Source organism: Schistocerca cancellata, unplaced genomic scaffold, assembly GCF_023864275.1.
Source record: "Schistocerca cancellata isolate TAMUIC-IGC-003103 unplaced genomic scaffold, iqSchCanc2.1 HiC_scaffold_668, whole genome shotgun sequence".
Classification (NCBI taxonomy): Eukaryota; Metazoa; Arthropoda; class Insecta; order Orthoptera; family Acrididae; genus Schistocerca; species Schistocerca cancellata.
This window is the reverse complement of record NW_026046679.1, coordinates 1-25,937: the sequence shown is the minus strand read 5'-3', so window position 1 is coordinate 25,937 and position 25,937 is coordinate 1. Positions and strand designations below refer to the sequence as shown.

Genomic DNA, 25,937 nt, shown 5'->3' with positions numbered 1-25,937 from the left:
TCCAAGTACTAACCGGGCCCGATGTTGCTTAACTTCGGTGATCGGACGAGAACCGGTGTATTCAACATGGTATGGCCGTTGGCGTCCTTATACTGTAGCCGCACCACACAAGAAGCATTCGCCTCTGCTCGCAACACACGCAATCGCCGCTTTCCGTGGCACATTTGACGCAAAGCGCGTCCTTCCACCTCGAAGGTGGCGCGGAGTGCGCGCTCGCCTCGGCGCCTCAGAGGCGACTGCCGGACGTGGGTGAGGCGCACAACGCGGCTGCTCGGTGCACCGCCTGTCATTCGTTTGGTGCGTGTGGCCTCCGACACTCGCTGGCGACGCGCCTTGTTCCTGTTATCCGGCGCGGGGCTTGCGCGCGGCCGGGGGGCGGGGGGACTGCGCGGGGTGTGGCAGTGTCCTGCTGGACCGACGGAGGCTTTCTCACCTGGCTGACACACGCCGCGCTTCGAGATATTTGCGTAATTTGCGCGGTCCATTCGCGCCTGTCCCCCCCTTCCGTCCCGACTTGTCCCGACTTTGCTCGGCTGCCGCTCGCTGCCGCTCGGGTCGCGGTCCATATGACAGCACAAGCGCGAGAAACGTCTGCGGGAGGCGGCGAGACGACAAAAGAATAAATTTATGATTACAAATCGAATTTGGAGCTGTACGCCGCTGCAGAACGATAGGCGCTACCGTATTTCGGAGCATACCGCCCGATTCGTACCGTTTTGTCGTTTTCAAAGACTTCCTGGCAAACTTGGTTGCCACATTCTCCTTCAAACTGAGTTAATTACTGCAGTTTCGTACCTTACGGCCGTTTCAAATGCTTAAGGAAGTCTCTTTGTCACAACAGAAAATTGCTATGGAAAGAGGGCTGGCAGGAGTAGCGACTAAAAAGCGAAAAATGAAGACAGCCAGAGTTCCCAGGCGCTCACCCTTCCGAGTACTAACGTTGTTGCTTCACTTCGGTGATCGGACGAGAACGGAAGATTTTTTGTTTTGTTTTTTTTTTTTTTTTGTTTATTTACTTTGTGGAATTCAGCACTGCTACAAAACAGTAGGCCCTGACTTATTTCAGAACTCATCTGTCGATTCGTAGTGTGTTGTTATTTTCAAGGCGTTCCAGCACTCTCTTCTTTCGCGCATTCTTGCGCAAACTGAGTTCATTACTGTAATTTCGTATCTTACGTTTGATACAGTAGTTTAAAATGCTTGTGGAAGCATCTTTGTCACACCTGATAGTTAGCATGAAAAAGAGGCCTGGCAGGTGCAGCGACGTAAGAAGGAAAAAATGAGATAGAGCCAACAGCACCCGGTGTTCCCAGGCGGTCACCCATCCAAGTACTAACCGGGCCCGATGTTGCTTAACTTCGGTGATCGGACGAGAACCGGTGTATTCAACATGGTATGGCCGTTGGCGTCCTTATACTGTAGCCGCACCACACAAGAAGCATTCGCCTCTGCTCGCAACACACGCAATCGCCGCTTTCCGTGGCACATTTGACGCAAAGCGCGTCCTTCCACCTCGAAGGTGGCGCGGAGTGCGCGCTCGCCTCGGCGCCTCAGAGGCGACTGCCGGACGTGGGTGAGGCGCACAACGCGGCTGCTCGGTGCACCGCCTGTCATTCGTTTGGTGCGTGTGGCCTCCGACACTCGCTGGCGACGCGCCTTGTTCCTGTTATCCGGCGCGGGGCTTGCGCGCGGCCGGGGGGCGGGGGGACTGCGCGGGGTGTGGCAGTGTCCTGCTGGACCGACGGAGGCTTTCTCACCTGGCTGACACACGCCGCGCTTCGAGATATTTGCGTAATTTGCGCGGTCCATTCGCGCCTGTCCCCCCCTTCCGTCCCGACTTGTCCCGACTTTGCTCGGCTGCCGCTCGCTGCCGCTCGGGTCGCGGTCCATATGACAGCACAAGCGCGAGAAACGTCTGCGGGAGGCGGCGAGACGACAAAAGAATAAATTTATGATTACAAATCGAATTTGGAGCTGTACGCCGCTGCAGAACGATAGGCGCTACCGTATTTCGGAGCATACCGCCCGATTCGTACCGTTTTGTCGTTTTCAAAGACTTCCTGGCAAACTTGGTTGCCACATTCTCCTTCAAACTGAGTTAATTACTGCAGTTTCGTACCTTACGGCCGTTTCAAATGCTTAAGGAAGTCTCTTTGTCACAACAGAAAATTGCTATGGAAAGAGGGCTGGCAGGAGTAGCGACTAAAAAGCGAAAAATGAAGACAGCCAGAGTTCCCAGGCGCTCACCCTTCCGAGTACTAACGTTGTTGCTTCACTTCGGTGATCGGACGAGAACGGAAGATTTTTTGTTTTGTTTTTTTTTTTTTTTTGTTTATTTACTTTGTGGAATTCAGCACTGCTACAAAACAGTAGGCCCTGACTTATTTCAGAACTCATCTGTCGATTCGTAGTGTGTTGTTATTTTCAAGGCGTTCCAGCACTCTCTTCTTTCGCGCATTCTTGCGCAAACTGAGTTCATTACTGTAATTTCGTATCTTACGTTTGATACAGTAGTTTAAAATGCTTGTGGAAGCATCTTTGTCACACCTGATAGTTAGCATGAAAAAGAGGCCTGGCAGGTGCAGCGACGTAAGAAGGAAAAAATGAGATAGAGCCAACAGCACCCGGTGTTCCCAGGCGGTCACCCATCCAAGTACTAACCGGGCCCGATGTTGCTTAACTTCGGTGATCGGACGAGAACCGGTGTATTCAACATGGTATGGCCGTTGGCGTCCTTATACTGTAGCCGCACCACACAAGAAGCATTCGCCTCTGCTCGCAACACACGCAATCGCCGCTTTCCGTGGCACATTTGACGCAAAGCGCGTCCTTCCACCTCGAAGGTGGCGCGGAGTGCGCGCTCGCCTCGGCGCCTCAGAGGCGACTGCCGGACGTGGGTGAGGCGCACAACGCGGCTGCTCGGTGCACCGCCTGTCATTCGTTTGGTGCGTGTGGCCTCCGACACTCGCTGGCGACGCGCCTTGTTCCTGTTATCCGGCGCGGGGCTTGCGCGCGGCCGGGGGGCGGGGGGACTGCGCGGGGTGTGGCAGTGTCCTGCTGGACCGACGGAGGCTTTCTCACCTGGCTGACACACGCCGCGCTTCGAGATATTTGCGTAATTTGCGCGGTCCATTCGCGCCTGTCCCCCCCTTCCGTCCCGACTTGTCCCGACTTTGCTCGGCTGCCGCTCGCTGCCGCTCGGGTCGCGGTCCATATGACAGCACAAGCGCGAGAAACGTCTGCGGGAGGCGGCGAGACGACAAAAGAATAAATTTATGATTACAAATCGAATTTGGAGCTGTACGCCGCTGCAGAACGATAGGCGCTACCGTATTTCGGAGCATACCGCCCGATTCGTACCGTTTTGTCGTTTTCAAAGACTTCCTGGCAAACTTGGTTGCCACATTCTCCTTCAAACTGAGTTAATTACTGCAGTTTCGTACCTTACGGCCGTTTCAAATGCTTAAGGAAGTCTCTTTGTCACAACAGAAAATTGCTATGGAAAGAGGGCTGGCAGGAGTAGCGACTAAAAAGCGAAAAATGAAGACAGCCAGAGTTCCCAGGCGCTCACCCTTCCGAGTACTAACGTTGTTGCTTCACTTCGGTGATCGGACGAGAACGGAAGATTTTTTGTTTTGTTTTTTTTTTTTTTTTGTTTATTTACTTTGTGGAATTCAGCACTGCTACAAAACAGTAGGCCCTGACTTATTTCAGAACTCATCTGTCGATTCGTAGTGTGTTGTTATTTTCAAGGCGTTCCAGCACTCTCTTCTTTCGCGCATTCTTGCGCAAACTGAGTTCATTACTGTAATTTCGTATCTTACGTTTGATACAGTAGTTTAAAATGCTTGTGGAAGCATCTTTGTCACACCTGATAGTTAGCATGAAAAAGAGGCCTGGCAGGTGCAGCGACGTAAGAAGGAAAAAATGAGATAGAGCCAACAGCACCCGGTGTTCCCAGGCGGTCACCCATCCAAGTACTAACCGGGCCCGATGTTGCTTAACTTCGGTGATCGGACGAGAACCGGTGTATTCAACATGGTATGGCCGTTGGCGTCCTTATACTGTAGCCGCACCACACAAGAAGCATTCGCCTCTGCTCGCAACACACGCAATCGCCGCTTTCCGTGGCACATTTGACGCAAAGCGCGTCCTTCCACCTCGAAGGTGGCGCGGAGTGCGCGCTCGCCTCGGCGCCTCAGAGGCGACTGCCGGACGTGGGTGAGGCGCACAACGCGGCTGCTCGGTGCACCGCCTGTCATTCGTTTGGTGCGTGTGGCCTCCGACACTCGCTGGCGACGCGCCTTGTTCCTGTTATCCGGCGCGGGGCTTGCGCGCGGCCGGGGGGCGGGGGGACTGCGCGGGGTGTGGCAGTGTCCTGCTGGACCGACGGAGGCTTTCTCACCTGGCTGACACACGCCGCGCTTCGAGATATTTGCGTAATTTGCGCGGTCCATTCGCGCCTGTCCCCCCCTTCCGTCCCGACTTGTCCCGACTTTGCTCGGCTGCCGCTCGCTGCCGCTCGGGTCGCGGTCCATATGACAGCACAAGCGCGAGAAACGTCTGCGGGAGGCGGCGAGACGACAAAAGAATAAATTTATGATTACAAATCGAATTTGGAGCTGTACGCCGCTGCAGAACGATAGGCGCTACCGTATTTCGGAGCATACCGCCCGATTCGTACCGTTTTGTCGTTTTCAAAGACTTCCTGGCAAACTTGGTTGCCACATTCTCCTTCAAACTGAGTTAATTACTGCAGTTTCGTACCTTACGGCCGTTTCAAATGCTTAAGGAAGTCTCTTTGTCACAACAGAAAATTGCTATGGAAAGAGGGCTGGCAGGAGTAGCGACTAAAAAGCGAAAAATGAAGACAGCCAGAGTTCCCAGGCGCTCACCCTTCCGAGTACTAACGTTGTTGCTTCACTTCGGTGATCGGACGAGAACGGAAGATTTTTTGTTTTGTTTTTTTTTTTTTTTGTTTATTTACTTTGTGGAATTCAGCACTGCTACAAAACAGTAGGCCCTGACTTATTTCAGAACTCATCTGTCGATTCGTAGTGTGTTGTTATTTTCAAGGCGTTCCAGCACTCTCTTCTTTCGCGCATTCTTGCGCAAACTGAGTTCATTACTGTAATTTCGTATCTTACGTTTGATACAGTAGTTTAAAATGCTTGTGGAAGCATCTTTGTCACACCTGATAGTTAGCATGAAAAAGAGGCCTGGCAGGTGCAGCGACGTAAGAAGGAAAAAATGAGATAGAGCCAACAGCACCCGGTGTTCCCAGGCGGTCACCCATCCAAGTACTAACCGGGCCCGATGTTGCTTAACTTCGGTGATCGGACGAGAACCGGTGTATTCAACATGGTATGGCCGTTGGCGTCCTTATACTGTAGCCGCACCACACAAGAAGCATTCGCCTCTGCTCGCAACACACGCAATCGCCGCTTTCCGTGGCACATTTGACGCAAAGCGCGTCCTTCCACCTCGAAGGTGGCGCGGAGTGCGCGCTCGCCTCGGCGCCTCAGAGGCGACTGCCGGACGTGGGTGAGGCGCACAACGCGGCTGCTCGGTGCACCGCCTGTCATTCGTTTGGTGCGTGTGGCCTCCGACACTCGCTGGCGACGCGCCTTGTTCCTGTTATCCGGCGCGGGGCTTGCGCGCGGCCGGGGGGCGGGGGGACTGCGCGGGGTGTGGCAGTGTCCTGCTGGACCGACGGAGGCTTTCTCACCTGGCTGACACACGCCGCGCTTCGAGATATTTGCGTAATTTGCGCGGTCCATTCGCGCCTGTCCCCCCCTTCCGTCCCGACTTGTCCCGACTTTGCTCGGCTGCCGCTCGCTGCCGCTCGGGTCGCGGTCCATATGACAGCACAAGCGCGAGAAACGTCTGCGGGAGGCGGCGAGACGACAAAAGAATAAATTTATGATTACAAATCGAATTTGGAGCTGTACGCCGCTGCAGAACGATAGGCGCTACCGTATTTCGGAGCATACCGCCCGATTCGTACCGTTTTGTCGTTTTCAAAGACTTCCTGGCAAACTTGGTTGCCACATTCTCCTTCAAACTGAGTTAATTACTGCAGTTTCGTACCTTACGGCCGTTTCAAATGCTTAAGGAAGTCTCTTTGTCACAACAGAAAATTGCTATGGAAAGAGGGCTGGCAGGAGTAGCGACTAAAAAGCGAAAAATGAAGACAGCCAGAGTTCCCAGGCGCTCACCCTTCCGAGTACTAACGTTGTTGCTTCACTTCGGTGATCGGACGAGAACGGAAGATTTTTTGTTTTGTTTTTTTTTTTTTTTGTTTATTTACTTTGTGGAATTCAGCACTGCTACAAAACAGTAGGCCCTGACTTATTTCAGAACTCATCTGTCGATTCGTAGTGTGTTGTTATTTTCAAGGCGTTCCAGCACTCTCTTCTTTCGCGCATTCTTGCGCAAACTGAGTTCATTACTGTAATTTCGTATCTTACGTTTGATACAGTAGTTTAAAATGCTTGTGGAAGCATCTTTGTCACACCTGATAGTTAGCATGAAAAAGAGGCCTGGCAGGTGCAGCGACGTAAGAAGGAAAAAATGAGATAGAGCCAACAGCACCCGGTGTTCCCAGGCGGTCACCCATCCAAGTACTAACCGGGCCCGATGTTGCTTAACTTCGGTGATCGGACGAGAACCGGTGTATTCAACATGGTATGGCCGTTGGCGTCCTTATACTGTAGCCGCACCACACAAGAAGCATTCGCCTCTGCTCGCAACATTCGCAATCGCCGCTTTCCGTGGCACATTTGACGCAAAGCGCGTCCTTCCACCTCGAAGGTGGCGCGGAGTGCGCGCTCGCCTCGGCGCCTCAGAGGCGACTGCCGGACGTGGGTGAGGCGCACAACGCGGCTGCTCGGTGCACCGCCTGTCATTCGTTTGGTGCGTGTGGCCTCCGACACTCGCTGGCGACGCGCCTTGTTCCTGTTATCCGGCGCGGGGCTTGCGCGCGGCCGGGGGGCGGGGGGACTGCGCGGGGTGTGGCAGTGTCCTGCTGGACCGACGGAGGCTTTCTCACCTGGCTGACACACGCCGCGCTTCGAGATATTTGCGTAATTTGCGCGGTCCATTCGCGCCTGTCCCCCCCTTCCGTCCCGACTTGTCCCGACTTTGCTCGGCTGCCGCTCGCTGCCGCTCGGGTCGCGGTCCATATGACAGCACAAGCGCGAGAAACGTCTGCGGGAGGCGGCGAGACGACAAAAGAATAAATTTATGATTACAAATCGAATTTGGAGCTGTACGCCGCTGCAGAACGATAGGCGCTACCGTATTTCGGAGCATACCGCCCGATTCGTACCGTTTTGTCGTTTTCAAAGACTTCCTGGCAAACTTGGTTGCCACATTCTCCTTCAAACTGAGTTAATTACTGCAGTTTCGTACCTTACGGCCGTTTCAAATGCTTAAGGAAGTCTCTTTGTCACAACAGAAAATTGCTATGGAAAGAGGGCTGGCAGGAGTAGCGACTAAAAAGCGAAAAATGAAGACAGCCAGAGTTCCCAGGCGCTCACCCTTCCGAGTACTAACGTTGTTGCTTCACTTCGGTGATCGGACGAGAACGGAAGATTTTTTGTTTTGTTTTTTTTTTTTTTTTGTTTATTTACTTTGTGGAATTCAGCACTGCTACAAAACAGTAGGCCCTGACTTATTTCAGAACTCATCTGTCGATTCGTAGTGTGTTGTTATTTTCAAGGCGTTCCAGCACTCTCTTCTTTCGCGCATTCTTGCGCAAACTGAGTTCATTACTGTAATTTCGTATCTTACGTTTGATACAGTAGTTTAAAATGCTTGTGGAAGCATCTTTGTCACACCTGATAGTTAGCATGAAAAAGAGGCCTGGCAGGTGCAGCGACGTAAGAAGGAAAAAATGAGATAGAGCCAACAGCACCCGGTGTTCCCAGGCGGTCACCCATCCAAGTACTAACCGGGCCCGATGTTGCTTAACTTCGGTGATCGGACGAGAACCGGTGTATTCAACATGGTATGGCCGTTGGCGTCCTTATACTGTAGCCGCACCACACAAGAAGCATTCGCCTCTGCTCGCAACACACGCAATCGCCGCTTTCCGTGGCACATTTGACGCAAAGCGCGTCCTTCCACCTCGAAGGTGGCGCGGAGTGCGCGCTCGCCTCGGCGCCTCAGAGGCGACTGCCGGACGTGGGTGAGGCGCACAACGCGGCTGCTCGGTGCACCGCCTGTCATTCGTTTGGTGCGTGTGGCCTCCGACACTCGCTGGCGACGCGCCTTGTTCCTGTTATCCGGCGCGGGGCTTGCGCGCGGCCGGGGGGCGGGGGGACTGCGCGGGGTGTGGCAGTGTCCTGCTGGACCGACGGAGGCTTTCTCACCTGGCTGACACACGCCGCGCTTCGAGATATTTGCGTAATTTGCGCGGTCCATTCGCGCCTGTCCCCCCCTTCCGTCCCGACTTGTCCCGACTTTGCTCGGCTGCCGCTCGCTGCCGCTCGGGTCGCGGTCCATATGACAGCACAAGCGCGAGAAACGTCTGCGGGAGGCGGCGAGACGACAAAAGAATAAATTTATGATTACAAATCGAATTTGGAGCTGTACGCCGCTGCAGAACGATAGGCGCTACCGTATTTCGGAGCATACCGCCCGATTCGTACCGTTTTGTCGTTTTCAAAGACTTCCTGGCAAACTTGGTTGCCACATTCTCCTTCAAACTGAGTTAATTACTGCAGTTTCGTACCTTACGGCCGTTTCAAATGCTTAAGGAAGTCTCTTTGTCACAACAGAAAATTGCTATGGAAAGAGGGCTGGCAGGAGTAGCGACTAAAAAGCGAAAAATGAAGACAGCCAGAGTTCCCAGGCGCTCACCCTTCCGAGTACTAACGTTGTTGCTTCACTTCGGTGATCGGACGAGAACGGAAGATTTTTTGTTTTTTTTGTTTTTTTTTTTTTTTGTTTATTTACTTTGTGGAATTCAGCACTGCTACAAAACAGTAGGCCCTGACTTATTTCAGAACTCATCTGTCGATTCGTAGTGTGTTGTTATTTTCAAGGCGTTCCAGCACTCTCTTCTTTCGCGCATTCTTGCGCAAACTGAGTTCATTACTGTAATTTCGTATCTTACGTTTGATACAGTAGTTTAAAATGCTTGTGGAAGCATCTTTGTCACACCTGATAGTTAGCATGAAAAAGAGGCCTGGCAGGTGCAGCGACGTAAGAAGGAAAAAATGAGATAGAGCCAACAGCACCCGGTGTTCCCAGGCGGTCACCCATCCAAGTACTAACCGGGCCCGATGTTGCTTAACTTCGGTGATCGGACGAGAACCGGTGTATTCAACATGGTATGGCCGTTGGCGTCCTTATACTGTAGCCGCACCACAGAAGAAGCATTCGCCTCTTCTCCCAACACACGCAATCGCTGCTTTCCGTGGCACATTTGACGCAAAGCGCGTCTTTCCACCTCGAAGGTGGCGCGGAGTGCGCGCTCGCCTCGGCGTCTCATAGGCGACTGCCGAACGTAGGTGAGACGCACAACACAGCTGCTCGATGCACCGCCTGTCATTCGTTTGGTGCGTGCGGCCTCCGACACCCGCTGGCGACGCACCTTGTTCCTGTTATCCGGCGCAGGGCTTGCGCGCGGCCGGGCGGCGGGGGGACTGCGCGGGGTGTTGCCGTGTCCTGCTGGACCGACGGAAGCTTTCTCACCTGCCTGACACACGCCGCGCTTCCAGATTTATGCGTAATTTGCGCGGTGCATTTGCATTCGCGCCTGTCCCCCCTCCCGTCCCGACTTGTCCCGACTTTGCTCGGCTGCCGCTCGCTGCCGCTCGGGTCGCGGTCCATATGACAGCACAAGCGCGAGAAACGTCTGCGGGAGGCGGCGAGACGACAAAAGAATAAATTTATGATTACAAATCGAATTTGGAGCTGTACGCCGCTGCAGAACGATAGGCGCTACCGTATTTCGGAGCATACCGCCCGATTCGTACCGTTTTGTCGTTTTCAAAGACTTCCTGGCAAACTTGGTTGCCACATTCTCCTTCAAACTGAGTTAATTACTGCAGTTTCGTACCTTACGGCCGTTTCAAATGCTTAAGGAAGTCTCTTTGTCACAACAGAAAATTGCTATGGAAAGAGGGCTGGCAGGAGTAGCGACTAAAAAGCGAAAAATGAAGACAGCCAGAGTTCCCAGGCGCTCACCCTTCCGAGTACTAACGTTGTTGCTTCACTTCGGTGATCGGACGAGAACGGAAGATTTTTTGTTTTGTTTTTTTTTTTTTTTTGTTTATTTACTTTGTGGAATTCAGCACTGCTACAAAACAGTAGGCCCTGACTTATTTCAGAACTCATCTGTCGATTCGTAGTGTGTTGTTATTTTCAAGGCGTTCCAGCACTCTCTTCTTTCGCGCATTCTTGCGCAAACTGAGTTCATTACTGTAATTTCGTATCTTACGTTTGATACAGTAGTTTAAAATGCTTGTGGAAGCATCTTTGTCACACCTGATAGTTAGCATGAAAAAGAGGCCTGGCAGGTGCAGCGACGTAAGAAGGAAAAAATGAGATAGAGCCAACAGCACCCGGTGTTCCCAGGCGGTCACCCATCCAAGTACTAACCGGGCCCGATGTTGCTTAACTTCGGTGATCGGACGAGAACCGGTGTATTCAACATGGTATGGCCGTTGGCGTCCTTATACTGTAGCCGCACCACACAAGAAGCATTCGCCTCTGCTCGCAACACACGCAATCGCCGCTTTCCGTGGCACATTTGACGCAAAGCGCGTCCTTCCACCTCGAAGGTGGCGCGGAGTGCGCGCTCGCCTCGGCGCCTCAGAGGCGACTGCCGGACGTGGGTGAGGCGCACAACGCGGCTGCTCGGTGCACCGCCTGTCATTCGTTTGGTGCGTGTGGCCTCCGACACTCGCTGGCGACGCGCCTTGTTCCTGTTATCCGGCGCGGGGCTTGCGCGCGGCCGGGGGGCGGGGGGACTGCGCGGGGTGTGGCAGTGTCCTGCTGGACCGACGGAGGCTTTCTCACCTGGCTGACACACGCCGCGCTTCGAGATATTTGCGTAATTTGCGCGGTCCATTCGCGCCTGTCCCCCCCTTCCGTCCCGACTTGTCCCGACTTTGCTCGGCTGCCGCTCGCTGCCGCTCGGGTCGCGGTCCATATGACAGCACAAGCGCGAGAAACGTCTGCGGGAGGCGGCGAGACGACAAAAGAATAAATTTATGATTACAAATCGAATTTGGAGCTGTACGCCGCTGCAGAACGATAGGCGCTACCGTATTTCGGAGCATACCGCCCGATTCGTACCGTTTTGTCGTTTTCAAAGACTTCCTGGCAAACTTGGTTGCCACATTCTCCTTCAAACTGAGTTAATTACTGCAGTTTCGTACCTTACGGCCGTTTCAAATGCTTAAGGAAGTCTCTTTGTCACAACAGAAAATTGCTATGGAAAGAGGGCTGGCAGGAGTAGCGACTAAAAAGCGAAAAATGAAGACAGCCAGAGTTCCCAGGCGCTCACCCTTCCGAGTACTAACGTTGTTGCTTCACTTCGGTGATCGGACGAGAACGGAAGATTTTTTGTTTTTTTTGTTTTTTTTTTTTTTTGTTTATTTACTTTGTGGAATTCAGCACTGCTACAAAACAGTAGGCCCTGACTTATTTCAGAACTCATCTGTCGATTCGTAGTGTGTTGTTATTTTCAAGGCGTTCCAGCACTCTCTTCTTTCGCGCATTCTTGCGCAAACTGAGTTCATTACTGTAATTTCGTATCTTACGTTTGATACAGTAGTTTAAAATGCTTGTGGAAGCATCTTTGTCACACCTGATAGTTAGCATGAAAAAGAGGCCTGGCAGGTGCAGCGACGTAAGAAGGAAAAAATGAGATAGAGCCAACAGCACCCGGTGTTCCCAGGCGGTCACCCATCCAAGTACTAACCGGGCCCGATGTTGCTTAACTTCGGTGATCGGACGAGAACCGGTGTATTCAACATGGTATGGCCGTTGGCGTCCTTATACTGTAGCCGCACCACAGAAGAAGCATTCGCCTCTTCTCCCAACACACGCAATCGCTGCTTTCCGTGGCACATTTGACGCAAAGCGCGTCTTTCCACCTCGAAGGTGGCGCGGAGTGCGCGCTCGCCTCGGCGTCTCATAGGCGACTGCCGAACGTAGGTGAGACGCACAACACAGCTGCTCGATGCACCGCCTGTCATTCGTTTGGTGCGTGCGGCCTCCGACACCCGCTGGCGACGCACCTTGTTCCTGTTATCCGGCGCAGGGCTTGCGCGCGGCCGGGCGGCGGGGGGACTGCGCGGGGTGTTGCCGTGTCCTGCTGGACCGACGGAAGCTTTCTCACCTGCCTGACACACGCCGCGCTTCCAGATTTATGCGTAATTTGCGCGGTGCATTTGCATTCGCGCCTGTCCCCCCTCCCGTCCCGACTTGTCCCGACTTTGCTCGACTGCCGCTCGCTGCCGCTCGGGTCGCGGCCCATATGATAGCACAAGCACGAGAAACATCTGCGAGACGGGCGCGGGCCTGACCGGCGTGTCCGAGACGCCGTGGGCGGCCGTTCGGAGCTACTAGAGCAGCGCTGTGCCGTGCCGTGGAAAGGTGCGAAATCAAGCACAGAAGACACAGGCGGTTCGACAAAGCATCCATCTCTTGTTGCGACGAAAGATAAATTTTTGTTTACAAATTTGCGCATGTACACTGCTACAAAACAATAAGCCCTGACGTATTTCGCAACATTTCTGCCGCTTCATACTGTTTTGTTATTTCCAGAGACACTTTGGAAATCTTCCTTGGCACACGCTTCTTCAAACTGAGTTCCCTAATATCGTATCTGTTGCTTATTACAACAGATTTAAGTCATTGTGGAAACATCTTCGTCGCATCGGAAAGGTAGCATGAAGAGAGGGCTGGCGGGGGTGGCGACAAGAAAGCAAAATATGAAGACAGCCAGAGGTCCCAGGCAGTCACCGATCCGATTACTAACGTTGTTGTTTAACTTGGGTGATGGCTCGAGAACGGTTGATTTTTTTTTTTTATATATATTTAGTTAGTTTTCGGAATTTAGCACTGCTACGTAACAGTAGGCTCTGACGCATTTCAAGAACACATCTGTCGATTGGTAGTGTTTTGTCATTTTCAACGAGTTCCTAGCAGTCTTCCTTCGCGCATTCTTACTCAAACCGAGTTCATTACCGTAATTTCGTATCTTACGTTTGATACAGTAGTTGAAAATGCTTGTGGAAGCATCTTTGTCACACCTGATAGTTAGTATGAAAAAGAGGCCTGGCAGGTGTAGCGACGTAAAAATGAAAAAATGAGATAGAGCCAACAGCACCCGGTGTTCCCAGGCGGTCACCCATCCAAGTACTAACCGGGCCCGATGTTGCTTAACTTCGGTGATCGGACGAGAACCGGTGTATTCAACATGGTATGGCCGTTGGCGTCCTTATACTGTAGCCGCACCACAGAAGAAGCATTCGCCTCTTCTCCCAACACACGCAATCGCTGCTTTCCGTGGCACATTTGACGCAAAGCGCGTCCTTCCACCTCGAAGGTGGCGCGGAGTGCGCGCTCGCCTCGGCGCCTCAGAGGCGACTGCCGGACGTGGGTGAGGCGCACAACGCGGCTGCTCGGTGCACCGCCTGTCATTCGTTTGGTGCGTGTGGCCTCCGACACTCGCTGGCGACGCGCCTTGTTCCTGTTATCCGGCGCGGGGCTTGCGCGCGGCCGGGGGGCGGGGGGACTGCGCGGGGTGTGGCAGTGTCCTGCTGGACCGACGGAGGCTTTCTCACCTGGCTGACACACGCCGCGCTTCGAGATATTTGCGTAATTTGCGCGGTCCATTCGCGCCTGTCCCCCCCTTCCGTCCCGACTTGTCCCGACTTTGCTCGGCTGCCGCTCGCTGCCGCTCGGGTCGCGGTCCATATGACAGCACAAGCGCGAGAAACGTCTGCGGGAGGCGGCGAGACGACAAAAGAATAAATTTATGATTACAAATCGAATTTGGAGCTGTACGCCGCTGCAGAACGATAGGCGCTACCGTATTTCGGAGCATACCGCCCGATTCGTACCGTTTTGTCGTTTTCAAAGACTTCCTGGCAAACTTGGTTGCCACATTCTCCTTCAAACTGAGTTAATTACTGCAGTTTCGTACCTTACGGCCGTTTCAAATGCTTAAGGAAGTCTCTTTGTCACAACAGAAAATTGCTATGGAAAGAGGGCTGGCAGGAGTAGCGACTAAAAAGCGAAAAATGAAGACAGCCAGAGTTCCCAGGCGCTCACCCTTCCGAGTACTAACGTTGTTGCTTCACTTCGGTGATCGGACGAGAACGGAAGATTTTTTGTTTTGTTTTTTTTTTTTTTTTGTTTATTTACTTTGTGGAATTCAGCACTGCTACAAAACAGTAGGCCCTGACTTATTTCAGAACTCATCTGTCGATTCGTAGTGTGTTGTTATTTTCAAGGCGTTCCAGCACTCTCTTCTTTCGCGCATTCTTGCGCAAACTGAGTTCATTACTGTAATTTCGTATCTTACGTTTGATACAGTAGTTTAAAATGCTTGTGGAAGCATCTTTGTCACACCTGATAGTTAGCATGAAAAAGAGGCCTGGCAGGTGCAGCGACGTAAGAAGGAAAAAATGAGATAGAGCCAACAGCACCCGGTGTTCCCAGGCGGTCACCCATCCAAGTACTAACCGGGCCCGATGTTGCTTAACTTCGGTGATCGGACGAGAACCGGTGTATTCAACATGGTATGGCCGTTGGCGTCCTTATACTGTAGCCGCACCACACAAGAAGCATTCGCCTCTGCTCGCAACACACGCAATCGCCGCTTTCCGTGGCACATTTGACGCAAAGCGCGTCCTTCCACCTCGAAGGTGGCGCGGAGTGCGCGCTCGCCTCGGCGCCTCAGAGGCGACTGCCGGACGTGGGTGAGGCGCACAACGCGGCTGCTCGGTGCACCGCCTGTCATTCGTTTGGTGCGTGTGGCCTCCGACACTCGCTGGCGACGCGCCTTGTTCCTGTTATCCGGCGCGGGGCTTGCGCGCGGCCGGGGGGCGGGGGGACTGCGCGGGGTGTGGCAGTGTCCTGCTGGACCGACGGAGGCTTTCTCACCTGGCTGACACACGCCGCGCTTCGAGATATTTGCGTAATTTGCGCGGTCCATTCGCGCCTGTCCCCCCCTTCCGTCCCGACTTGTCCCGACTTTGCTCGGCTGCCGCTCGCTGCCGCTCGGGTCGCGGTCCATATGACAGCACAAGCGCGAGAAACGTCTGCGGGAGGCGGCGAGACGACAAAAGAATAAATTTATGATTACAAATCGAATTTGGAGCTGTACGCCGCTGCAGAACGATAGGCGCTACCGTATTTCGGAGCATACCGCCCGATTCGTACCGTTTTGTCGTTTTCAAAGACTTCCTGGCAAACTTGGTTGCCACATTCTCCTTCAAACTGAGTTAATTACTGCAGTTTCGTACCTTACGGCCGTTTCAAATGCTTAAGGAAGTCTCTTTGTCACAACAGAAAATTGCTATGGAAAGAGGGCTGGCAGGAGTAGCGACTAAAAAGCGAAAAATGAAGACAGCCAGAGTTCCCAGGCGCTCACCCTTCCGAGTACTAACGTTGTTGCTTCACTTCGGTGATCGGACGAGAACGGAAGATTTTTTGTTTTTTTTGTTTTTTTTTTTTTTTGTTTATTTACTTTGTGGAATTCAGCACTGCTACAAAACAGTAGGCCCTGACTTATTTCAGAACTCATCTGTCGATTCGTAGTGTGTTGTTATTTTCAAGGCGTTCCAGCACTCTCTTCTTTCGCGCATTCTTGCGCAAACTGAGTTCATTACTGTAATTTCGTATCTTACGTTTGATACAGTAGTTTAAAATGCTTGTGGAAGCATCTTTGTCACACCTGATAGTTAGCATGAAAAAGAGGCCTGGCAGGTGCAGCGACGTAAGAAGGAAAAAATGAGATAGAGCCAACAGCACCCGGTGTTCCCAGGCGGTCACCCATCCAAGTACTAACCGGGCCCGATGTTGCTTAACTTCGGTGATCGGACGAGAACCGGTGTATTCAACATGGTATGGCCGTTGGCGTCCTTATACTGTAGCCGCACCACAGAAGAAGCATTCGCCTCTTCTCCCAACACACGCAATCGCTGCTTTCCGTGGCACATTTGACGCAAAGCGCGTCTTTCCACCTCGAAGGTGGCGCGGAGTGCGCGCTCGCCTCGGCGTCTCATAGGCGACTGCCGAACGTAGGTGAGACGCACAACACAGCTGCTCGATGCACCGCCTGTCATTCGTTTGGTGCGTGCGGCCTCCGACACCCGCTGGCGACGCACCTTGTTCCTGTTATCCGGCGCAGGGCTTGCGCGCGGCCGGGCGGCGGGGGGACTGCGCGGGGTGTTGCCGTGTCCTGCTGGACCGACGGAAGCTTTCTCACCTGCCTGACACACGCCGCGCTTCCAGATTTATGCGTAATTTGCGCGGTGCATTTGCATTCGCGCCTGTCCCCCCTCCCGTCCCGACTTGTCCCGACTTTGCTCGACTGCCGCTCGCTGCCGCTCGGGTCGCGGCCCATATGATAGCACAAGCACGAGAAACATCTGCGAGACGGGCGCGGGCCTGACCGGCGTGTCCGAGACGCCGTGGGCGGCCGTTCGGAGCTACTAGAGCAGCGCTGTGCCGTGCCGTGGAAAGGTGCGAAATCAAGCACAGAAGACACAGGCGGTTCGACAAAGCATCCATCTCTTGTTGCGACGAAAGATAAATTTTTGTTTACAAATTTGCGCATGTACACTGCTACAAAACAATAAGCCCTGACGTATTTCGCAACATTTCTGCCGCTTCATACTGTTTTGTTATTTCCAGAGACACTTTGGAAATCTTCCTTGGCACACGCTTCTTCAAACTGAGTTCCCTAATATCGTATCTGTTGCTTATTACAACAGATTTAAGTCATTGTGGAAACATCTTCGTCGCATCGGAAAGGTAGCATGAAGAGAGGGCTGGCGGGGGTGGCGACAAGAAAGCAAAATATGAAGACAGCCAGAGGTCCCAGGCAGTCACCGATCCGATTACTAACGTTGTTGTTTAACTTGGGTGATGGCTCGAGAACGGTTGATTTTTTTTTTTTATATATATTTAGTTAGTTTTCGGAATTTAGCACTGCTACGTAACAGTAGGCTCTGACGCATTTCAAGAACACATCTGTCGATTGGTAGTGTTTTGTCATTTTCAACGAGTTCCTAGCAGTCTTCCTTCGCGCATTCTTACTCAAACCGAGTTCATTACCGTAATTTCGTATCTTACGTTTGATACAGTAGTTGAAAATGCTTGTGGAAGCATCTTTGTCACACCTGATAGTTAGTATGAAAAAGAGGCCTGGCAGGTGTAGCGACGTAAAAATGAAAAAATGAGATAGAGCCAACAGCACCCGGTGTTCCCAGGCGGTCACCCATCCAAGTACTAACCGGGCCCGATGTTGCTTAACTTCGGTGATCGGACGAGAACCGGTGTATTCAACATGGTATGGCCGTTGGCGTCCTTATACTGTAGCCGCACCACAGAAGAAGCATTCGCCTCTTCTCCCAACACACGCAATCGCTGCTTTCCGTGGCACATTTGACGCAAAGCGCGTCCTTCCACCTCGAAGGTGGCGCGGAGTGCGCGCTCGCCTCGGCGCCTCAGAGGCGACTGCCGGACGTGGGTGAGGCGCACAACGCGGCTGCTCGGTGCACCGCCTGTCATTCGTTTGGTGCGTGTGGCCTCCGACACTCGCTGGCGACGCGCCTTGTTCCTGTTATCCGGCGCGGGGCTTGCGCGCGGCCGGGGGGCGGGGGGACTGCGCGGGGTGTGGCAGTGTCCTGCTGGACCGACGGAGGCTTTCTCACCTGGCTGACACACGCCGCGCTTCGAGATATTTGCGTAATTTGCGCGGTCCATTCGCGCCTGTCCCCCCCTTCCGTCCCGACTTGTCCCGACTTTGCTCGGCTGCCGCTCGCTGCCGCTCGGGTCGCGGTCCATATGACAGCACAAGCGCGAGAAACGTCTGCGGGAGGCGGCGAGACGACAAAAGAATAAATTTATGATTACAAATCGAATTTGGAGCTGTACGCCGCTGCAGAACGATAGGCGCTACCGTATTTCGGAGCATACCGCCCGATTCGTACCGTTTTGTCGTTTTCAAAGACTTCCTGGCAAACTTGGTTGCCACATTCTCCTTCAAACTGAGTTAATTACTGCAGTTTCGTACCTTACGGCCGTTTCAAATGCTTAAGGAAGTCTCTTTGTCACAACAGAAAATTGCTATGGAAAGAGGGCTGGCAGGAGTAGCGACTAAAAAGCGAAAAATGAAGACAGCCAGAGTTCCCAGGCGCTCACCCTTCCGAGTACTAACGTTGTTGCTTCACTTCGGTGATCGGACGAGAACGGAAGATTTTTTGTTTTGTTTTTTTTTTTTTTTTGTTTATTTACTTTGTGGAATTCAGCACTGCTACAAAACAGTAGGCCCTGACTTATTTCAGAACTCATCTGTCGATTCGTAGTGTGTTGTTATTTTCAAGGCGTTCCAGCACTCTCTTCTTTCGCGCATTCTTGCGCAAACTGAGTTCATTACTGTAATTTCGTATCTTACGTTTGATACAGTAGTTTAAAATGCTTGTGGAAGCATCTTTGTCACACCTGATAGTTAGCATGAAAAAGAGGCCTGGCAGGTGCAGCGACGTAAGAAGGAAAAAATGAGATAGAGCCAACAGCACCCGGTGTTCCCAGGCGGTCACCCATCCAAGTACTAACCGGGCCCGATGTTGCTTAACTTCGGTGATCGGACGAGAACCGGTGTATTCAACATGGTATGGCCGTTGGCGTCCTTATACTGTAGCCGCACCACAGAAGAAGCATTCGCCTCTTCTCCCAACACACGCAATCGCTGCTTTCCGTGGCACATTTGACGCAAAGCGCGTCTTTCCACCTCGAAGGTGGCGCGGAGTGCGCGCTCGCCTCGGCGTCTCATAGGCGACTGCCGAACGTAGGTGAGACGCACAACACAGCTGCTCGATGCACCGCCTGTCATTCGTTTGGTGCGTGCGGCCTCCGACACCCGCTGGCGACGCACCTTGTTCCTGTTATCCGGCGCAGGGCTTGCGCGCGGCCGGGCGGCGGGGGGACTGCGCGGGGTGTTGCCGTGTCCTGCTGGACCGACGGAAGCTTTCTCACCTGCCTGACACACGCCGCGCTTCCAGATTTATGCGTAATTTGCGCGGTGCATTTGCATTCGCGCCTGTCCCCCCTCCCGTCCCGACTTGTCCCGACTTTGCTCGACTGCCGCTCGCTGCCGCTCGGGTCGCGGCCCATATGATAGCACAAGCACGAGAAACATCTGCGAGACGGGCGCGGGCCTGACCGGCGTGTCCGAGACGCCGTGGGCGGCCGTTCGGAGCTACTAGAGCAGCGCTGTGCCGTGCCGTGGAAAGGTGCGAAATCAAGCACAGAAGACACAGGCGGTTCGACAAAGCATCCATCTCTTGTTGCGACGAAAGATAAATTTTTGTTTACAAATTTGCGCATGTACACTGCTACAAAACAATAAGCCCTGACGTATTTCGCAACATTTCTGCCGCTTCATACTGTTTTGTTATTTCCAGAGACACTTTGGAAATCTTCCTTGGCACACGCTTCTTCAAACTGAGTTCCCTAATATCGTATCTGTTGCTTATTACAACAGATTTAAGTCATTGTGGAAACATCTTCGTCGCATCGGAAAGGTAGCATGAAGAGAGGGCTGGCGGGGGTGGCGACAAGAAAGCAAAATATGAAGACAGCCAGAGGTCCCAGGCAGTCACCGATCCGATTACTAACGTTGTTGTTTAACTTGGGTGATGGCTCGAGAACGGTTGATTTTTTTTTTTTATATATATTTAGTTAGTTTTCGGAATTTAGCACTGCTACGTAACAGTAGGCTCTGACGCATTTCAAGAACACATCTGTCGATTGGTAGTGTTTTGTCATTTTCAACGAGTTCCTAGCAGTCTTCCTTCGCGCATTCTTACTCAAACCGAGTTCATTACCGTAATTTCGTATCTTACGTTTGATACAGTAGTTGAAAATGCTTGTGGAAGCATCTTTGTCACACCTGATAGTTAGTATGAAAAAGAGGCCTGGCAGGTGTAGCGACGTAAAAATGAAAAAATGAGATAGAGCCAACAGCACCCGGTGTTCCCAGGCGGTCACCCATCCAAGTACTAACCGGGCCCGATGTTGCTTAACTTCGGTGATCGGACGAGAACCGGTGTATTCAACATGGTATGGCCGTTGGCGTCCTTATACTGTAGCCGCACCACAGAAGAAGCATTCGCCTCTTCTCCCAACACACGCAATCGCTGCTTTCCGTGGCACATTTGACGCAAAGCGCGTCCTTCCACCTCGAAGGTGGCGCGGAGTGCGCGCTCGCCTCGGCGCCTCAGAGGCGACTGCCGGACGTGGGTGAGGCGCACAACGCGGCTGCTCGGTGCACCGCCTGTCATTCGTTTGGTGCGTGTGGCCTCCGACACTCGCTGGCGACGCGCCTTGTTCCTGTTATCCGGCGCGGGGCTTGCGCGCGGCCGGGGGGCGGGGGGACTGCGCGGGGTGTGGCAGTGTCCTGCTGGACCGACGGAGGCTTTCTCACCTGGCTGACACACGCCGCGCTTCGAGATATTTGCGTAATTTGCGCGGTCCATTCGCGCCTGTCCCCCCCTTCCGTCCCGACTTGTCCCGACTTTGCTCGGCTGCCGCTCGCTGCCGCTCGGGTCGCGGTCCATATGACAGCACAAGCGCGAGAAACGTCTGCGGGAGGCGGCGAGACGACAAAAGAATAAATTTATGATTACAAATCGAATTTGGAGCTGTACGCCGCTGCAGAACGATAGGCGCTACCGTATTTCGGAGCATACCGCCCGATTCGTACCGTTTTGTCGTTTTCAAAGACTTCCTGGCAAACTTGGTTGCCACATTCTCCTTCAAACTGAGTTAATTACTGCAGTTTCGTACCTTACGGCCGTTTCAAATGCTTAAGGAAGTCTCTTTGTCACAACAGAAAATTGCTATGGAAAGAGGGCTGGCAGGAGTAGCGACTAAAAAGCGAAAAATGAAGACAGCCAGAGTTCCCAGGCGCTCACCCTTCCGAGTACTAACGTTGTTGCTTCACTTCGGTGATCGGACGAGAACGGAAGATTTTTTGTTTTTTTTGTTTTTTTTTTTTTTTGTTTATTTACTTTGTGGAATTCAGCACTGCTACAAAACAGTAGGCCCTGACTTATTTCAGAACTCATCTGTCGATTCGTAGTGTGTTGTTATTTTCAAGGCGTTCCAGCACTCTCTTCTTTCGCGCATTCTTGCGCAAACTGAGTTCATTACTGTAATTTCGTATCTTACGTTTGATACAGTAGTTTAAAATGCTTGTGGAAGCATCTTTGTCACACCTGATAGTTAGCATGAAAAAGAGGCCTGGCAGGTGCAGCGACGTAAGAAGGAAAAAATGAGATAGAGCCAACAGCACCCGGTGTTCCCAGGCGGTCACCCATCCAAGTACTAACCGGGCCCGATGTTGCTTAACTTCGGTGATCGGACGAGAACCGGTGTATTCAACATGGTATGGCCGTTGGCGTCCTTATACTGTAGCCGCACCACAGAAGAAGCATTCGCCTCTTCTCCCAACACACGCAATCGCTGCTTTCCGTGGCACATTTGACGCAAAGCGCGTCTTTCCACCTCGAAGGTGGCGCGGAGTGCGCGCTCGCCTCGGCGTCTCATAGGCGACTGCCGAACGTAGGTGAGACGCACAACACAGCTGCTCGATGCACCGCCTGTCATTCGTTTGGTGCGTGCGGCCTCCGACACCCGCTGGCGACGCACCTTGTTCCTGTTATCCGGCGCAGGGCTTGCGCGCGGCCGGGCGGCGGGGGGACTGCGCGGGGTGTTGCCGTGTCCTGCTGGACCGACGGAAGCTTTCTCACCTGCCTGACACACGCCGCGCTTCCAGATTTATGCGTAATTTGCGCGGTGCATTTGCATTCGCGCCTGTCCCCCCTCCCGTCCCGACTTGTCCCGACTTTGCTCGACTGCCGCTCGCTGCCGCTCGGGTCGCGGCCCATATGATAGCACAAGCACGAGAAACATCTGCGAGACGGGCGCGGGCCTGACCGGCGTGTCCGAGACGCCGTGGGCGGCCGTTCGGAGCTACTAGAGCAGCGCTGTGCCGTGCCGTGGAAAGGTGCGAAATCAAGCACAGAAGACACAGGCGGTTCGACAAAGCATCCATCTCTTGTTGCGACGAAAGATAAATTTTTGTTTACAAATTTGCGCATGTACACTGCTACAAAACAATAAGCCCTGACGTATTTCGCAACATTTCTGCCGCTTCATACTGTTTTGTTATTTCCAGAGACACTTTGGAAATCTTCCTTGGCACACGCTTCTTCAAACTGAGTTCCCTAATATCGTATCTGTTGCTTATTACAACAGATTTAAGTCATTGTGGAAACATCTTCGTCGCATCGGAAAGGTAGCATGAAGAGAGGGCTGGCGGGGGTGGCGACAAGAAAGCAAAATATGAAGACAGCCAGAGGTCCCAGGCAGTCACCGATCCGATTACTAACGTTGTTGTTTAACTTGGGTGATGGCTCGAGAACGGTTGATTTTTTTTTTTTATATATATTTAGTTAGTTTTCGGAATTTAGCACTGCTACGTAACAGTAGGCTCTGACGCATTTCAAGAACACATCTGTCGATTGGTAGTGTTTTGTCATTTTCAACGAGTTCCTAGCAGTCTTCCTTCGCGCATTCTTACTCAAACCGAGTTCATTACCGTAATTTCGTATCTTACGTTTGATACAGTAGTTGAAAATGCTTGTGGAAGCATCTTTGTCACACCTGATAGTTAGTATGAAAAAGAGGCCTGGCAGGTGTAGCGACGTAAAAATGAAAAAATGAGATAGAGCCAACAGCACCCGGTGTTCCCAGGCGGTCACCCATCCAAGTACTAACCGGGCCCGATGTTGCTTAACTTCGGTGATCGGACGAGAACCGGTGTATTCAACATGGTATGGCCGTTGGCGTCCTTATACTGTAGCCGCACCACAGAAGAAGCATTCGCCTCTTCTCCCAACACACGCAATCGCTGCTTTCCGTGGCACATTTGACGCAAAGCGCGTCTTTCCACCTCGAAGGTGGCGCGGAGTGCGCGCTCGCCTCGGCGTCTCATAGGCGACTGCCGAACGTAGGTGAGACGCACAACACAGCTGCTCGATGCACCGCCTGTCATTCGTTTGGTGCGTGCGGCCTCCGACACCCGCTGGCGACGCACCTTGTTCCTGTTATCCGGCGCAGGGCTTGCGCGCGGCCGGGCGGCGGGGGGACTGCGCGGGGTGTTGCCGTGTCCTGCTGGACCGACGGAAGCTTTCTCACCTGCCTGACACACGCCGCGCTTCCAGATTTATGCGTAATTTGCGCGGTGCATTTGCATTCGCGCCTGTCCCCCCTCCCGTCCCGACTTGTCCCGACTTTGCTCGACTGCCGCTCGCTGCCGCTCGGGTCGCGGCCCATATGATAGCACAAGCACGAGAAACATCTGCGAGACGGGCGCGGGCCTGACCGGCGTGTCCGAGACGCCGTGGGCGGCCGTTCGGAGCTACTAGAGCAGCGCTGTGCCGTGCCGTGGAAAGGTGCGAAATCAAGCACAGAAGACACAGGCGGTTCGACAAAGCATCCATCTCTTGTTGCGACGAAAGATAAATTTTTGTTTACAAATTTGCGCATGTACACTGCTACAAAACAATAAGCCCTGACGTATTTCGCAACATTTCTGCCGCTTCATACTGTTTTGTTATTTCCAGAGACACTTTGGAAATCTTCCTTGGCACACGCTTCTTCAAACTGAGTTCCCTAATATCGTATCTGTTGCTTATTACAACAGATTTAAGTCATTGTGGAAACATCTTCGTCGCATCGGAAAGGTAGCATGAAGAGAGGGCTGGCGGGGGTGGCGACAAGAAAGCAAAATATGAAGACAGCCAGAGGTCCCAGGCAGTCACCGATCCGATTACTAACGTTGTTGTTTAACTTGGGTGATGGCTCGAGAACGGTTGATTTTTTTTTTTTATATATATTTAGTTAGTTTTCGGAATTTAGCACTGCTACGTAACAGTAGGCTCTGACGCATTTCAAGAACACATCTGTCGATTGGTAGTGTTTTGTCATTTTCAACGAGTTCCTAGCAGTCTTCCTTCGCGCATTCTTACTCAAACCGAGTTCATTACCGTAATTTCGTATCTTACGTTTGATACAGTAGTTGAAAATGCTTGTGGAAGCATCTTTGTCACACCTGATAGTTAGTATGAAAAAGAGGCCTGGCAGGTGTAGCGACGTAAAAATGAAAAAATGAGATAGAGCCAACAGCACCCGGTGTTCCCAGGCGGTCACCCATCCAAGTACTAACCGGGCCCGATGTTGCTTAACTTCGGTGATCGGACGAGAACCGGTGTATTCAACATGGTATGGCCGTTGGCGTCCTTATACTGTAGCCGCACCACAGAAGAAGCATTCGCCTCTTCTCCCAACACACGCAATCGCTGCTTTCCGTGGCACATTTGACGCAAAGCGCGTCCTTCCACCTCGAAGGTGGCGCGGAGTGCGCGCTCGCCTCGGCGCCTCAGAGGCGACTGCCGGACGTGGGTGAGGCGCACAACGCGGCTGCTCGGTGCACCGCCTGTCATTCGTTTGGTGCGTGTGGCCTCCGACACTCGCTGGCGACGCGCCTTGTTCCTGTTATCCGGCGCGGGGCTTGCGCGCGGCCGGGGGGCGGGGGGACTGCGCGGGGTGTGGCAGTGTCCTGCTGGACCGACGGAGGCTTTCTCACCTGGCTGACACACGCCGCGCTTCGAGATATTTGCGTAATTTGCGCGGTCCATTCGCGCCTGTCCCCCCCTTCCGTCCCGACTTGTCCCGACTTTGCTCGGCTGCCGCTCGCTGCCGCTCGGGTCGCGGTCCATATGACAGCACAAGCGCGAGAAACGTCTGCGGGAGGCGGCGAGACGACAAAAGAATAAATTTATGATTACAAATCGAATTTGGAGCTGTACGCCGCTGCAGAACGATAGGCGCTACCGTATTTCGGAGCATACCGCCCGATTCGTACCGTTTTGTCGTTTTCAAAGACTTCCTGGCAAACTTGGTTGCCACATTCTCCTTCAAACTGAGTTAATTACTGCAGTTTCGTACCTTACGGCCGTTTCAAATGCTTAAGGAAGTCTCTTTGTCACAACAGAAAATTGCTATGGAAAGAGGGCTGGCAGGAGTAGCGACTAAAAAGCGAAAAATGAAGACAGCCAGAGTTCCCAGGCGCTCACCCTTCCGAGTACTAACGTTGTTGCTTCACTTCGGTGATCGGACGAGAACGGAAGATTTTTTGTTTTTTTTGTTTTTTTTTTTTTTTTTTGTTTATTTACTTTGTGGAATTCAGCACTGCTACAAAACAGTAGGCCCTGACTTATTTCAGAACTCATCTGTCGATTCGTAGTGTGTTGTTATTTTCAAGGCGTTCCAGCACTCTCTTCTTTCGCGCATTCTTGCGCAAACTGAGTTCATTACTGTAATTCGTATCTTACGTTTGATACAGTAGTTTAAAATGCTTGTGGAAGCATCTTTGTCACACCTGATAGTTAGCATGAAAAAGAGGCCTGGCAGGTGCAGCGACGTAAGAAGGAAAAAATGAGATAGAGCCAACAGCACCCGGTGTTCCCAGGCGGTCACCCATCCAAGTACTAACCGGGCCCGATGTTGCTTAACTTCGGTGATCGGACGAGAACCGGTGTATTCAACATGGTATGGCCGTTGGCGTCCTTATACTGTAGCCGCACCACAGAAGAAGCATTCGCCTCTTCTCC

The 25,937-nt window shown here is 52.7% G+C and overlaps 19 non-coding genes across 19 annotated transcripts; all 19 read right to left on the bottom strand.

The window, feature by feature from the left end:
* Nucleotides 1–1,288: 1,288 nt before the first annotated feature.
* On the bottom strand, nucleotides 1,289–1,407 carry LOC126138720 (5S ribosomal RNA). Its single transcript, XR_007528277.1, has one exon. It is a non-coding gene; the product is annotated as a 5S ribosomal RNA (ribosomal RNA).
* A 1,205-nt stretch (nucleotides 1,408–2,612) lies between these two features.
* LOC126138719 (5S ribosomal RNA) lies at nucleotides 2,613–2,731 on the bottom strand. The gene has a single exon (XR_007528276.1). It is a non-coding gene; the product is annotated as a 5S ribosomal RNA (ribosomal RNA).
* A 1,205-nt stretch (nucleotides 2,732–3,936) lies between these two features.
* Nucleotides 3,937–4,055, bottom strand: LOC126138718 (5S ribosomal RNA). Its single transcript, XR_007528275.1, has one exon. It is a non-coding gene; the product is annotated as a 5S ribosomal RNA (ribosomal RNA).
* Nucleotides 4,056–5,259: 1,204 nt separating this feature from the next.
* Nucleotides 5,260–5,378, bottom strand: LOC126138717 (5S ribosomal RNA). The gene has a single exon (XR_007528274.1). It is a non-coding gene; the product is annotated as a 5S ribosomal RNA (ribosomal RNA).
* Nucleotides 5,379–6,582: 1,204 nt separating this feature from the next.
* Nucleotides 6,583–6,701, bottom strand: LOC126138715 (5S ribosomal RNA). The gene has a single exon (XR_007528272.1). It is a non-coding gene; the product is annotated as a 5S ribosomal RNA (ribosomal RNA).
* Nucleotides 6,702–7,906: 1,205 nt separating this feature from the next.
* LOC126138714 (5S ribosomal RNA) lies at nucleotides 7,907–8,025 on the bottom strand. The gene has a single exon (XR_007528271.1). It is a non-coding gene; the product is annotated as a 5S ribosomal RNA (ribosomal RNA).
* Nucleotides 8,026–9,233: 1,208 nt separating this feature from the next.
* Nucleotides 9,234–9,352, bottom strand: LOC126138712 (5S ribosomal RNA). Its single transcript, XR_007528270.1, has one exon. It is a non-coding gene; the product is annotated as a 5S ribosomal RNA (ribosomal RNA).
* A 1,210-nt stretch (nucleotides 9,353–10,562) lies between these two features.
* LOC126138711 (5S ribosomal RNA) lies at nucleotides 10,563–10,681 on the bottom strand. Its single transcript, XR_007528269.1, has one exon. It is a non-coding gene; the product is annotated as a 5S ribosomal RNA (ribosomal RNA).
* Nucleotides 10,682–11,889: 1,208 nt separating this feature from the next.
* Nucleotides 11,890–12,008, bottom strand: LOC126138710 (5S ribosomal RNA). The gene has a single exon (XR_007528268.1). It is a non-coding gene; the product is annotated as a 5S ribosomal RNA (ribosomal RNA).
* Nucleotides 12,009–13,339: 1,331 nt separating this feature from the next.
* On the bottom strand, nucleotides 13,340–13,458 carry LOC126138709 (5S ribosomal RNA). Its single transcript, XR_007528267.1, has one exon. It is a non-coding gene; the product is annotated as a 5S ribosomal RNA (ribosomal RNA).
* Nucleotides 13,459–14,663: 1,205 nt separating this feature from the next.
* On the bottom strand, nucleotides 14,664–14,782 carry LOC126138708 (5S ribosomal RNA). Its single transcript, XR_007528266.1, has one exon. It is a non-coding gene; the product is annotated as a 5S ribosomal RNA (ribosomal RNA).
* A 1,208-nt stretch (nucleotides 14,783–15,990) lies between these two features.
* On the bottom strand, nucleotides 15,991–16,109 carry LOC126138707 (5S ribosomal RNA). Its single transcript, XR_007528265.1, has one exon. It is a non-coding gene; the product is annotated as a 5S ribosomal RNA (ribosomal RNA).
* A 1,331-nt stretch (nucleotides 16,110–17,440) lies between these two features.
* On the bottom strand, nucleotides 17,441–17,559 carry LOC126138706 (5S ribosomal RNA). Its single transcript, XR_007528264.1, has one exon. It is a non-coding gene; the product is annotated as a 5S ribosomal RNA (ribosomal RNA).
* Nucleotides 17,560–18,764: 1,205 nt separating this feature from the next.
* On the bottom strand, nucleotides 18,765–18,883 carry LOC126138705 (5S ribosomal RNA). Its single transcript, XR_007528263.1, has one exon. It is a non-coding gene; the product is annotated as a 5S ribosomal RNA (ribosomal RNA).
* Nucleotides 18,884–20,214: 1,331 nt separating this feature from the next.
* LOC126138723 (5S ribosomal RNA) lies at nucleotides 20,215–20,333 on the bottom strand. The gene has a single exon (XR_007528280.1). It is a non-coding gene; the product is annotated as a 5S ribosomal RNA (ribosomal RNA).
* Nucleotides 20,334–21,541: 1,208 nt separating this feature from the next.
* On the bottom strand, nucleotides 21,542–21,660 carry LOC126138722 (5S ribosomal RNA). Its single transcript, XR_007528279.1, has one exon. It is a non-coding gene; the product is annotated as a 5S ribosomal RNA (ribosomal RNA).
* A 1,331-nt stretch (nucleotides 21,661–22,991) lies between these two features.
* LOC126138721 (5S ribosomal RNA) lies at nucleotides 22,992–23,110 on the bottom strand. Its single transcript, XR_007528278.1, has one exon. It is a non-coding gene; the product is annotated as a 5S ribosomal RNA (ribosomal RNA).
* Nucleotides 23,111–24,441: 1,331 nt separating this feature from the next.
* LOC126138716 (5S ribosomal RNA) lies at nucleotides 24,442–24,560 on the bottom strand. Its single transcript, XR_007528273.1, has one exon. It is a non-coding gene; the product is annotated as a 5S ribosomal RNA (ribosomal RNA).
* Nucleotides 24,561–25,770: 1,210 nt separating this feature from the next.
* On the bottom strand, nucleotides 25,771–25,889 carry LOC126138704 (5S ribosomal RNA). The gene has a single exon (XR_007528262.1). It is a non-coding gene; the product is annotated as a 5S ribosomal RNA (ribosomal RNA).
* Nucleotides 25,890–25,937: the final 48 nt, after the last annotated feature.